Source organism: Cheilinus undulatus, linkage group 4 (genome assembly GCF_018320785.1).
Source record: "Cheilinus undulatus linkage group 4, ASM1832078v1, whole genome shotgun sequence".
Lineage (NCBI taxonomy): Eukaryota > Metazoa > Chordata > Actinopteri > Labriformes > Labridae > Cheilinus > Cheilinus undulatus.
In genome coordinates, this window is record NC_054868.1 from 4,757,040 (window position 1) to 4,770,655 (window position 13,616).

At 37.8% G+C, this 13,616-nt stretch overlaps 1 protein-coding gene across 2 annotated transcripts in view; it reads left to right on the forward strand.

Annotated features, from left to right (window-relative positions):
• Positions 1-299: 299 nt before the first annotated feature.
• tenm3 (teneurin transmembrane protein 3) overlaps positions 300-13,616 on the forward strand; it is a 366,938-nt gene continuing 353,621 nt past the window's right edge. For both annotated transcript variants that reach the window (XM_041784623.1, XM_041784625.1), the window contains exon 1: positions 300-682. The gene's annotated coding sequence lies outside the window, so the exon portion shown is untranslated. The remainder of the gene's footprint in view (positions 683-13,616) is intronic.

The following is a 13,616-nucleotide window of genomic DNA, read 5'->3' on the forward strand; positions in this document are numbered from 1 at the left end:
CAGCCTCCTAATGCAGAAACCAGAACTCCAGCCCCTCCCTCCTCCTCCTCCTCCTCTTCTTCCTCTTTCTTCGCCCCTCTCTCTCCTCTCTCTCTCCCTAGCTTGCTCACCCCCCTTCTGTGTCAACCAATCCCATTCCCCCCCCACTCCCTCTGTCTTCATTGCTCCGCCCCCCTCCCTGCTCAACCAGCAAGAGAGCTTCATACTCACAGGGAGAGAGAGAGAGAGAGAGAGAGAGAGAGAGAGAGAGGGAGGCAGGCACACACTCAGCAGAGGAGAGGAGACGGCACTCTCACACTCTCACTGAAGGAGGCAGCGGCAGGAGGAGAGAGAAGGGGAGGAATCGGAGTCAAAAGAGGAGAAATCTGCGCTTTTTCATTGACTGACAGGGGAGAGGAAAAAGAAAAGGAGAGAAAGAAGGATCTTTGTGATTATTCTCTGCACTGTTTCCCCTTCTCCATCTCTCAGTTGGAGTGCAGAAAAGACTGAGGCAAAAAAGGCAGTGTTTTCATTTTTGATTTCCAAAGAAGAAAAAGCAAAGGGGAAAAGAGAAGGAGGTGTATTGTTATTTTTTTCTCCTCATAGCACGGGGAACTCCATGCGTGCCTGAAAGGATCCTATGTCTTTTTTGGGGGCATTAACCCTTTAAGCCGGGCGAAACTGGAGTACTCACACAGACAAGGTAGAATTCAATCTTTCCCTCTTCCTTCAAGCTGCACAATGTATCGACATGTGTGAGTGTGAGTGGATGCACGCCTGTGGAAACGTCTCGCTCTCCAGTTAATTGCCTGTCTTTGTGTGGATTCACTGACTGAATGTAAACTCATTGACAAAAACAACACAGTCCATCCATGAGTGTATGTATGCTTTGTGTGAAAACAGTGCCAGAGCAGGGCCTCAGAGTTTGATTTGGTGAGAAAGTGGTAGTGGCAGCGAAGAAAAAGCCCTCTCTGCATCCCAGCCAGCTATGTGAATTACAATTTTAGCTCCATTTCACCTCCTTTTCCCTCCTTTTCTCTTTCTAATCTTTTTCCTTATCCCTTTGTTGTCCCTCTCATTTATTTTCTGTTTCATTCACAGCCTTTCTTCTCTCTCTTGTGGCCTTTTCTTGGCTGTGTTCACACTTTCCCAACTAAAGACTCTGGGGCGAAATCAAGCGAAGAGTTAGTCAGTAAGCCGACAATCAGCTCGGCGGCCTTTTTTCTCTTTTTCTGCACTTCATCCACTCGCCAGGCAGTCAGTCAGTAAATCAGCCAAATTACCGTCCTCCTCGTCTTCTTTTTCAGCCTCCCTGCCAATCATTTCCTCTCCACATAGACACAGCGACACACACGTATGAATATTTCAGTGGTTAATCATATAGTAAGCATTAGCCTCAAGGTCTGGTTTTGATTTTTGGCCATTACGCGAGGCGGTATTCAAAGGGAATGGAGATGGGGGGAATATTACCTTAATTAGGGCACCAATCAATGGAGAGGACACACTGGGAAACAAACATACTGCTGTCAGTCACAAAGTCACCACAGACAATTCAGCCCCTAGATGTCTCCTCAGGACAGGGGTTGAAATTTCTCTCTCTTTTGAAACTGTTTTCCTCCTTGTTTACAGTAGAAATAAGGTGGTTAACGCAGCCAATCACAGTTTATGATGCAATGCAAAAGGAGCTTTATCAGAGGATGCAAAGCCATTGAATGCAATGCACTTTTTCCAGAAAAGGCTTAAAACAACTTACATGGGTTAGAAATGTGACGCTGATGATGCACACGTGACTACAAAGGTGAACATCACGAATGAAAGTGGCTATGCCACCATCAGGTTGAAAGCGATCTCTTTTTTGAAGATTTTCTTCCTTGTTTAAAGTGAAGATGTGGTGTTACATGCAGCCAATCACAGTTCGTGATGCAATACAATGGAAGATATTGAGCGGGCCAAGTGCCATCCTTACAAAGACGCACAAAAAACAACTTAAATCAGTTTAATGTTTGATGCTGGTGATGCATACATCAGGCTAACACCTCTATCATGAGCATGCATACAACATCCTGCAACGCCAGCTTGACAACCTTATCTTTTTGAAATAATTTCTTCCTTGGTTAAAGCAGAAATGAGGCGGTGAATGCAGCCAATCACACTGCATAGGAGCTATCACAGAGGGTGCATGCAATGCATTTTTTTCCTCCAAAAAGATACAACTCATAATAGTTTGTTATTTGATGCTGATGATGCACACAGCTTGTTAATGACTCTATCATTAAATATGATCTCTTTTTTGAAGTTTCCTCCTAGCTTAAGTATACAGTGCAAAAGAAGACACCACAAAGGGCCTAAAGGCATCATACTCATTGTACACCTAATATTAGTTTGATATTTGATGCTGATGAGGCACACATCAAAAGAATTCCACTATTATCAGCGGCCATGAGGTCAGGTTGAAATATCTGAATATGTTCCTCCTGGCATTGAATGCATCACAAATGCAGTGCAGAGAAGATGATATCACACGGTGTCAAAAACCATCATCACTCTCAACGTGCTTTTCTTTAAGGGCCAAAAAGTTTAGTTTGATATTTGACACTGAAGACACATGTTTCACAATTGTCTTTATAGACTCCAGCATTTCAATCATAATTATTACTAAAAAGTAGTTTTCTTGCTTATCTTGCCTTTTTAATCAGACTTCTCCATTTTTTCCACAATTTGCTTGACTAACGGACTAAACAGTCAAAGAATCTCCTATTTTTTTTTCACACTTTATGACTTCTCTGAGTCAGTTTGACCTGAATGATGTCATATCATGGTTTTATGTTTCCATCTCAATGAGTTCTGTTAAAAAAAAAGCACACGCTGGTGCGCCTTAGTGTTAGATACACTGTTTAATTGTGTTCAGATTTAATAGACAGAGCTACCAATTTCATTTGCCATGGACATCATGTCAGGTCAAAAATAATCTCCTAATGTCTGTTGAGTATTTCTCCTCATTACAATAGAAATGTGGCGTTAAATACATGACATCATGATGCAACATGCAGGAAACCATCGTTACACTAATGCACTTTTTCTTTAAGGGCCAGAAATACACACAAATCAATTCAATATTCAACATTAAAAGTGCACGTACAAAAAAAAAGCATTTAAATCAATATCATGCAAATAAGATGTATATTTTCTTACTTATTTTGACTTTTCATATTGAAATGTATGTTTTTCTAGTTAACCAAGCAAACCACATTGGTGTTTATTCAGTAATTTTCACAACTTTTTTTGATTCAGTTTGACCTTAGTGACATATTTTTTGTGCATGTCTTATAAAATGCCTTTTTAGAAATGAACACAGAGGGCACAGGAGGACTACATTTGCAGTCTTTTTGTTTAGTTTTACAGCATGGAGGATTTTATTGGGGTCTAAGGGGTCACAGTTAAGTATTGCACAATATGCCGGCCATTTATAAGGAGATAGATGCATAGTAAACTTTTAAATGTAATTTGTTAGCATATCTAATGTTAAAAACTTATTAAAAAATAACATTTCCTGTTGTTGAGTTGGGTCTTCAAACTCCAAGCTCTGCACATAGAGGCGCTTCCTCTTCGTAATAAAAAATATTTTCACATATAAAAACATGTAAGGACTGAAAAGCCTCGCCACGTCACCTCCTCACATTATCCAGCGACTCTGACGCTCTCAGTGAAGCAGAAATCTTGGGCAGCATCTCGGACCAGAACACCTCGGGCTTTGTGCGAGTGTGCGTTTCTTTGTGTAGCTCTCACAGTGGTGGCAGTGTCACACTCTTTAGTCAATGTCAGCCTAATGTTTCAGTCCCTTGGCGCTCTTCAGGTCACCGCTTTGTCTTTTTTTAACACTCGCTGAAGATGAGCACACATCGGGCCAAGGATGTGTCGCTTGTAGGCGGGGTTAGTGGAGACACTATGATGGGTTGACTTTGTGTTTAAACTTTGTTTGCACTCAGACACTCTCTCTATTCAGTGTTGTGTTTTCATCCACTGTGGAGCAGTGCTGGAGCTAATCTTGTATCCAGCAAATACATGGGTTTTTCTTTATTTTCATGATCCCTGGCACATCAGTAAACACAAATCTGGCCATCTGAGGTGTGCTGCAAAGAAACATCTGCCCTTGGCTGACTGCATGATGGCTCATCTCCACAAAATGGCTAAAAGGAAAAAGTGATGAACATAAAAATGGAAAATAACTTCTTACCTGGCTGTCTGTCACCTTGACAGAAGTGTGTAAGCTGTATTTAAAGCAATCATAGGTGATAAACTGAGAAGGCATCAGCACATCTGACCTGGCAGTGTGACAATTTGACTGCTCTGCTTTTGTGTTTGAGAGACGTTTGTGTGGGCGTGAGTGTGTGAGGTGAGTTAGTGCCGCACGCTGCCGCTGCTCAGACACAGAAAGAGAAGACGGGCCTTAGCGTTTTCACCTAATCGCTTCCAGACACAGAGATTTGCATTCCTCCGCTTGCTCTTTCTCTCTTTTCTCTCCTTCACTCTTCTCCTCTTACGCCGCTGCACCCCCCGTTACTTTTTCAATTAGAAACATACATTTTGAGACGCTCGTACACCGGGGCTGTGAAGCAGAGGAGGAAGTAGGTGATGGATTAAAGGAATTAAACTGTCACTGTGAGAGGAAACATGCAGAAAAAAAAACGAGCGTGGATGGACGGATCGTAAAGAATCGAGGGCAGAGACAGTGAAGGAGAGAAGAAGAACATGTGCGACTGATTAAGATTCCAGCGGGCCTATTAGGATGATAAGACGACAGAGCGAGGGAATAAAGAGGCTATAAAAGTTTGCTAACCCTCTATATTACAGTACTCATATTCACCATTCAGTAGCCATTTATACTTATAAGCAGTGTACCGTAATACACAGATTAAAGGCCCATGTATTTTTGATTCAGTCAAAGAAGTATACGTGCCTTTACTAAAGACGTGCACCCTTACTGTAAAGGCCTTAAAGTGAAGACAAAAGCCAGCATTAGCACAACCTCTACCAAGATGCTGATCATCAACCATTCCAGTGATCTTGCAGCAACTGACAGCTTTGACTTTGTGCCTTTTGTCAGCTACAGTGGACAAAAAAAGAGATGTGCTGCTTTTCAGAGACAGATAAACCTGAAAGAAAACTACTTCCTGTTTAAAAGAAAAAAAAACACTTCAAAAATCAACACTTTTTCTTATAGATACTTTCCCAAAGCTGCAGCCATAGTCATCTTAAAGTGAAAATAAGTGTTTGTTTAGTTATTATGTTACATTTTATTGAAGTTGTAGAGATTTTTGCATGCTTTGCTCATGCGCCTGTACTAATAGTTTGTGGTGAAATACTTCGACATTTCAAAATTCTACTTTATTCAACACATAATTTCTCCTACATTCAAAAACAAGTAACTTTAAGGTTATTGAGGAAAAGCTCACCATGCATAGCAGTGAAAGCGTACATCACATTCTTGCAGAATAAGACACTAATAAGCTACTTTCTTCTTTTTTTAATTAAAGATATCAATACAACAAAATACACATCAATCAACTTTACATATTGCTCAAGTAAAAAGCCCCTAACAGAAATAATACAAAAAAGACAATGTGAGGGAAACAGGAGACGCTAAACAGAAAACTACAGAAAACAGTGATAATAATGATACTAAAAGTGATGATCAGAATTGCAAGCATGACATCACAGGATCTAAAGTATAGTAGTAAACAAGGGAAATGGACAACTGAGATTTATTCACAGCTCAATCTTTTCTTTAATGTTATTCAGAATAGGGTTTTATTTTATAGAGTCTTTGTGGAGCCTCTCAAAGGGTGTTCAAGCTCCTTTTTAGGACTGTCAAGTTTGACCACATTAATCTCAATAAACTACAGTTCTCATTTTTTAATCACAATTAATCACATGATTTATTCTCTCCTTCAGCACTCTTTAGTTAAGCCACTACAGCCTCTCTCTACAGCCACAGTGATGCAAAATAAGCCCACCACTGCTCTCCACTGTTTAAAAACTCACAGACAGCTCAGTGGACAAGTTGAAGTCATTTAAGCCTAATGATATCAATTTTTGCCTTTTTACTCTCCCTTTATTTCCGTTTCAATCCATAACAAGTTCTTTCTTCTTTGGATAAGTTCATGTTATATATTTAATATATTTAGAAAAGCAGGAAGTCAGTTACCTTTAGCTCAAGACCGAAGAAAACTCCAAAATGAAACAATAATACTTTGAAATGAAAAATAAGGGAATTTTCTAATGCTATGAAAAGGGTGTGATTAATTGTGATTAACTACAGAAATCCTGAGATTAAAATGATCAAAATGTTTAATCTTTTGACAGCCCGTATTGTTGTACGTTACAGAAAAAAACTTTTACTGGGTGAGATATGTTTGTCTTCTTCTATTAGAGACACTTTCCTTCGTGCGTTGCAGTTAATTTATAATTTCATATATCATTTAAATCCCAGCATAGCTAATGAAGCTTAATGATGTAAGCGCCGTTTTATCCAGCGTTTTGGAGTCATTGAAGCACGTACTCCCCTCCTTTACAGCATAGCGTGTGCTAAGCCCCTCCCACCTAAACAGCTCTCACTTTAATTTAAGTGACGAGCAGGGGGAGCCACGGCATGCAGGAAGGCAGCTGCTGGAACTACTATGCTTTTGAGGAATCAGATGTGCTGCCCCTCGAGGCAACACAACACGTGTTTAACTGTTGCAGATGTTGTGAAATGAATGGCTATTTTTAAGAATATTTTATTATGATATATATTTTTCCTTTAATTCTAAAAATAATTGTGTTTAAATTGAAAAGACAAGTATCTTTACATGCATCAGCTTCCTGTATTTGCATGCCTGCTGCTTTAGTGCATCGGCTGCTAAATGTGCTGAAGAAAAGAGCAGCAGCAGCAAAAGTGCTGGGGATAATTGGTAAAGTATTACAGTTGTTGCATCATGCCAGAGTTGTAGCGTGTGTTTTCATTCCCCCTTTGATTAGTTTTTATCTAAAGTCTTACACATGTGACTCACTGTATTCTACTGGACATGCTTGTCATTTTTTTTTTTTTTCACATATTTGGCCCCAATTTTCATCTTCTCTGGAATGTTTCAGTGGATTAGGACGACTGCGAGTTTCAGACCAACCGCTGTGGAAAACAATGCGGTCAGTGAAGCAGCACAGATAGCTGCCACATTCCACCAGTGGACACAATCATGGAAATTACAAATAATTAAAGCAAATGACAAAAAGATTCATCAAAAGCCACGAATATAGAACTGTTTTTACCTGCATCATTAGAAAGAAGCACACTTTTTACAGTCTCCATTCAAAGCGAAGAAAGGGGTGTTCAATGCTGTGCAGTTAATTACATTCTATAATGATGACTAAACGATGTTCTCTAATTGTGATGTGATAAAAGCTTAATTTGAATGGATGTGCAGCTGTGAAGAAATTATAATTTTATCCCTTTTTTAAGAATCAAATTAAACTGAACTTTTTAGAAAATTCACATAAGTATGGTGGTAAAGGTTACAGTTTTCCAAACTGAGCTGAGATCATCCATTTTCATCTGGATCCTGAGTATAACCCATGCAGCCTGCAACTTAGAATGATACTTCATTCAAGTAAATGCATTGAATTAGCATATTATTGATAAATAAATCAGATGTCTTGTGCATGTCTAAAACATGGGGGCACTTTTTTCTGCTTTAACCCTTTGTACTGTGCACTATACTAACTTAAACAGGATTTTTGTAAAGTTTTAGCATGCTTTATAGTCCTTAAATATACACAATCTGCAGGATATATGAGTTTTAAAGTTAAACTGCTTTTTTTATGACTTATATTTTATATACTTTTTCAACAGGTTCATGCAAATGGAATGATTTTTGCAGCAAAATTGCAAATGCATGCACGGAATGATGCTTTGGTGCAAAAATTATGACAATTCTGACTGTTTAAACTCTTAGATTCAGTCAAAGCCAACACAAGCATGCTGCTTCTGCGGCAATTAACAGATTATATTTATTTTAAAATTAGTGTACAGCTGAAATTCAAGCTTTTGCTGAAGTTTGAATGTTTCTATAAGTAAGTGGATATTTTTTAACATGAATCCTGTATTTCTCTACATAAATGTCTTAAAGGTTTAAATTCAAATGCAGACATGTTTTATGATTTTTGTTCATAATTCTTACAATGACAGCAAAATAAGGAAAAAAAGTGGAAATCTCTGCACGTTTTGTGAAGTTACAAATGTGCTTTTACCAAAATGTTAAAATCCAAGATTTTCTGCAGATCAAGAGCAGCCACATGCACAATTTCACATTTTTTTCCATCCCTAGATATGTAACCAAATATGCAATATTGTACCAAAATCACACAAAAGTGTTCCAGCTTCAAAAACCATCAGAAATTCTAGATTTTTATATTTTTTGTTACATCTTTGAGAGAAGAGCATGCAACAAAAGCTCATGTACAATGTCATTTCAAGGATCCACCTTCAACAACAACAACAAAAAAACAAAACAAAACAAAACATTAAGAAGAATGAATACATGATTTTTTTCGACCATTCTTTTGTTTGTATTCATTATACAGTCATATTAAACTTGCTGCAGAAGCTTGAATGTTTTCACTGGTCACTAGTACATCTTCAAGTATAAAGAATTGTATTAAAATTGAAGAATCCATGCATGTGAAGTGCTAGAATTAATACACGTGTTTCCTTGAGGAATTTTTGTTTTTACAAGGGCAGCAAAGAGAAAAGAATCGAGCAGACGTGACGTTCATCTCTTTCAGTATTCAGAGAAGGATTTTCTTCTTTCCCTCTGCAGGTTTTATCAGATTATAAACGATGTATTTGCAGATTATAGGGGACAGTTTGTGTGTGAACGACTGACCGCTGGGGCAGACAATGTGACCAGCCAACCATTATATGACCTGCTGGATCCCACCGCACTCACACACACACAACCACGCACACACACCGGCTGGCATTCATGCTGCAGCTCGGATACGTACTCATTCACATGAGCGACCATGCGTGAGCCACAGGAACACACACATTGTTCTTCCTGGTGTTGCATGGTTGTGCAGCAGGTCTGAGGAACAAGATGCCAGTGTTATCCCTCAGTGTGGGTGTGATAAAGAGAGCAGGCCTCATTCACCAGTGTCCTCCTAAGGTTTATCTTCCATTTGTTCTAAATGTTTCAAAGAGAAGCCTACGTGGGATTCATGGCATGATCTTAAACTGCTGAATTGTTCTCTCCTGTGCTCTTAAGTTGAGAAATGGTTCTTGTAAACTGAACATTTGAGGACATAAGATTGCAGGGCAGTGTGCAAACACAGAGGAGAAACTGAGGTGAGAAAAGAAGAAGATATCAAAAAATGAAATAAACTGTAAAAAAATAATGACAATATATTTATATACTCTATAGTTCCAAAATGGATGTAGTGCTGCTACAAATTACACTAAACAATTTTTTTTTTGCACAAGGAGATACTACTACGTGCTTCAAACAAATTAATGGGAGAAATCAGTGGTTCAGATGGTGCTTTCTGCAGAAATGACTTGCAACATGCTGTATTAAGCTCAGAATCTTTCCAAGGGGAGGACTTTTTTCTTTGAAAGTGAGTAAAATTTGACTAAAATGTACTTTTATTCTAACTTCTGACACTTTAAAATGAGGGAACCTCATCTAAACACATTTATGCCCACTGATGCACACATACTCGTGTGTGTAGATATGTTTTAGGGTATCTTGCAATAAAACTCCTGCAAAATTTGTATTCAGAATTTTAATATTTGCAGCCCAGATCAAACACTGCATGTTTGAACTAATAGTTGACCATATTTAAGTCATGCATTTGTGTTTTATTCAATTATATAAAATGGAAAAATTGGTAAAAAAAAAAAAAAAATGCATTCAAATGGAGCTAAAAAAATATGTTTTGTTTTGTTATTCTTAACCTGGAGTGTTTTGAGATTTTCTTCTTTAACAGAGCAAAATACAGACAAGAACATCTTGGATGTTGGAATCGTCTTAAAAACTGTTTAAGCTGGTTTTTAAGAACAATTTCTCCTTAAGAACGGTCGCTGAATGTGGCCCTTTGTGTGTGCAGATACGTCTTGAGAGAACCTTCCGCTTTAGAGGAACTTGACTCTCGTATCTCCACGTTTTTCTCATTCCTGCTTCTTTCTTTCGTTTATCTCTATCACTCTCTAGCTCTGACACACTAACACACACTCCCACAACCACAGACTTCCACGCACACACAAACACGCCCATATATATCTTGCTCTGTGTCTCTCTGTCGCTCTCTCTCCACAAATAGAGCCCTATCTCCTAGCAACAAGGCCTTTGAGAGTGATGTGTGAGATAGATTGGGTGTCTGCGATATAGGGGCCTGTGTGTGCATATGTGTGTGTTATGTGTGTATTTATGTTTCAAAGCTAGAAAGATGATGAAAGTCATCAGAGGAAGGACATTTACTTTGAAACGGGGGTTGAAGAATGAATGCACGCCCTTGTAAGTGTAGTTATGCATGGGTGTGCGTGCATGGGTGCGTGCATGTGTGTAGTAATTTCCCTGATGGACTGCATTACTCTAGATGGGGCTATTACTCAGAAAATAAAAGTCTCAATTATTCCTAAAATGCCCCGCACACACGTAGACACACATAGACGTAGTGATATAGTGCAGTGCATTATTTTCAGCCGTGCATACTGGAGCAGACAGAAGGATTTACTGTCACGTTCACACACTCTGTAGCACAAAGGCCTTTCTCATTTCTATCATTTGACCATATTTTCTGCTGTTTTATTATTTTTTATTATATTCCCAGACATTTATAGTTCATTGTTCATGCAGGCAGAGCTGTAGTGTGTGTATTGTTTGCTCTGTGCTGCGGTGCGAATGAGCGTGTGCACAAATCATAGGTGCATGGCCAGGAGCTTCAAAATATGAAGCTTTAGTTTCCTCCTGTGGTCATTCGCCCATTTATTTTAGTTCAAATGTGATCGTTAGGGCCTATTTCCCAATTAACAAGGCGATCATTTCTCCCGTGAATATGAAGTGTTATGAGCAACACAACAAAAACTCTTTTTTATTGATTTTTTGGCGCTTTTAACCAGGGCTGTCAGATGATTTTAATCATTAAAATTGTTTTGTTGCATTTAAGACTTTTGCTTTTACTTTAAAAGAAATAAGAAACTTTCCAGTAGATTGAAGATTATTGCATGCACTTAACCATAAAAATAGACTTTTCTGGATTGAACAGGAAATATGGTACAGTAAAAAGGGTTACGATGACTTTTGACTTGTCCGCTGAGCTGTCTGTGAGGGTTTTTTTCTTTTTTAAACTGGGACTTTAAGGAGCAGTGTCGGACTTGTTTAACCCATTAAAGCCTGAAAACACAAATTATAGGGAGTGAAATGATTATTTTACTTTCTTCTGAAATCCAAAAAATCAAAATTTCCCCAAAATTTAACATACATTTTTTGTGTCTCATTTGATACATTAGGTGTTTTTGGTAACTGATGATCCACTTGAGGGCATTTTTATCTTTTATCAGACAGTATTCAGAAGTCTTTTTTTGTAATTTATTGATTATATTGATTAGATAGAGGTATCATAAAAGTATGTATCAAATATGATACAACAGGCTTTAAGGGGTTAACATTTCTGTGGCTGCAGGGAGAAACTGCACTGACTTTTTTTTTTTTTTTTTTTTACCTCGATTAAGATTAATGAACGATTAGTCCAGACTTTGTTTGTTCTGTAAATATTTGTAAAATTTTAAAACAAATAATTTGAAAAGGCACACAGATAAACAATTCATGGTTATTAACTGAAACTTTTAAATCAAAACACACATCAGCTAAAAAGAAAGTGTATTTTGTGAAAAAAGTAACATTTTCCAAGAAAAGTAGAAAATAAACAACAGGTATTTCTTGCTTACAAAATAAGTTATTTGTATACTGTTGTATAAAAAGTAGAAAATAACTTTACTGCTCGTCTTTAGCAGACCAGATAGGATTGTGGCACGTGAGCCAGTCCTCTTCTCTTAGGTTTCCAGCAGGCTGCGTGTCTTGGGACACCTGGCTTCCTATCATGTGACTACACAGCCAGAAGTGTGTTTTTAAGGGGTGGTGCATTAATAGAGAGAGAATTACAAGGGGAAAAAAATGAAATAATTGACATGGCAGGTGTTAGTCAGTTAGAGGCTCTAAATGTCTGTTTCGATTATGTTTCAATAATTAACCAGCTCTAGCAGTGACTCAACCAAAGTGTGCTGAAAGAGACAATAAAGCATGCAATCAATAATAATAATAATAATAATTATAATAATAATAATAATGCAATAATTATGGACCTCAATTGCATCAAAATGAATGTGCTATCATGCAGCCAAACATTTAACATCATTAACTACAAACCAAACTTCTTTAAAGTTGTGATGTTGTTTAAAATGTAGGGTTGTCAGTGTTGCATTTAATGCAGATACTTTTTTTAAGGCATTAACCTCATGCTACCTCGTCATTTTAGATGCACTGTAGTTAAGCTACTGTAAGCAGGTGTATACTATTTACAGCAGCGTTTCCCTGTAGTTACACTCTCATTTCAGTTTCAAAAACTCACAGAAAGCTCAGTGGACTTTTCAAAATTCATCTGAACCTTTTGATATCAAACCTTTACCTTTGTACTGTTCTGTGTAGCAATTTACATTTTGTTTCACCAGAAGTTGTTTATTTCTTTTAAAAGAAAAGTAGTTTTAAAAAGTAACATTATAAAAAAGATCTAGGCATGCACCAACTGTAAAAATCAGGGCTGTTAGCGATGCTGAGGTCTTGTTCATTTCTTCTTACCAACAGTTTCTCTCATGTTTGACCAAAGACCAACAGATCAGAGTTTGTTCTTCTGACAGATTTAAGAAACCTCTTCTTTAAAGATGCAGTTAGATCTGCTTGATACTAGAGATGCAAAATACTAGAGTTTTACCAACATCTGATATGCTGATATTTCCAAACTCATTTCAGCCAGCACAGATGTCCTCATATACACACCTTATTCAGAATCAGAATCAGTTTTATTGCCAAGTATGTTTAGGCAACAAGGAATTTGACTATGGTTAGCTTTGTTTGTACAGGAATTTAACATATTTTACTCAAAAGGTATAAATATTTCATATTTTAATATGTGCAAGCTTTTGCAAGTATTTGTTCTAGTATAAACAAGTCTGTGTGAACTGATAATGCTGACTAGGCATGATCAGAAGTAAAAATGTTAATAATTAGTGCAGTCAGTAGAAGTGGCAGATAAATTGATGCAAATATGCATGAGGTAGGACATTTGACGGCAGTGATTTAAGTTAAAGTTAATAGGTTGATCAAATTTTTAACGTTAAAGTGTCTTCAGTGCAAAGAGATGCTGAGTCGAGTGAAGCTGAGCAGTGGGGTAGACAGTCTGCTGGTTGTTTTGCATTTAGGGCCTTATTCAAAATTCTCTGGGCTCACGTTGGGCCCTCAGAGTGTGTGAGTGGCCCTCTATTCAACTGCCTATACCTATGATGCACTTGTATGTTTGCAGACATTTAAGGCTGATATATGATTTATATT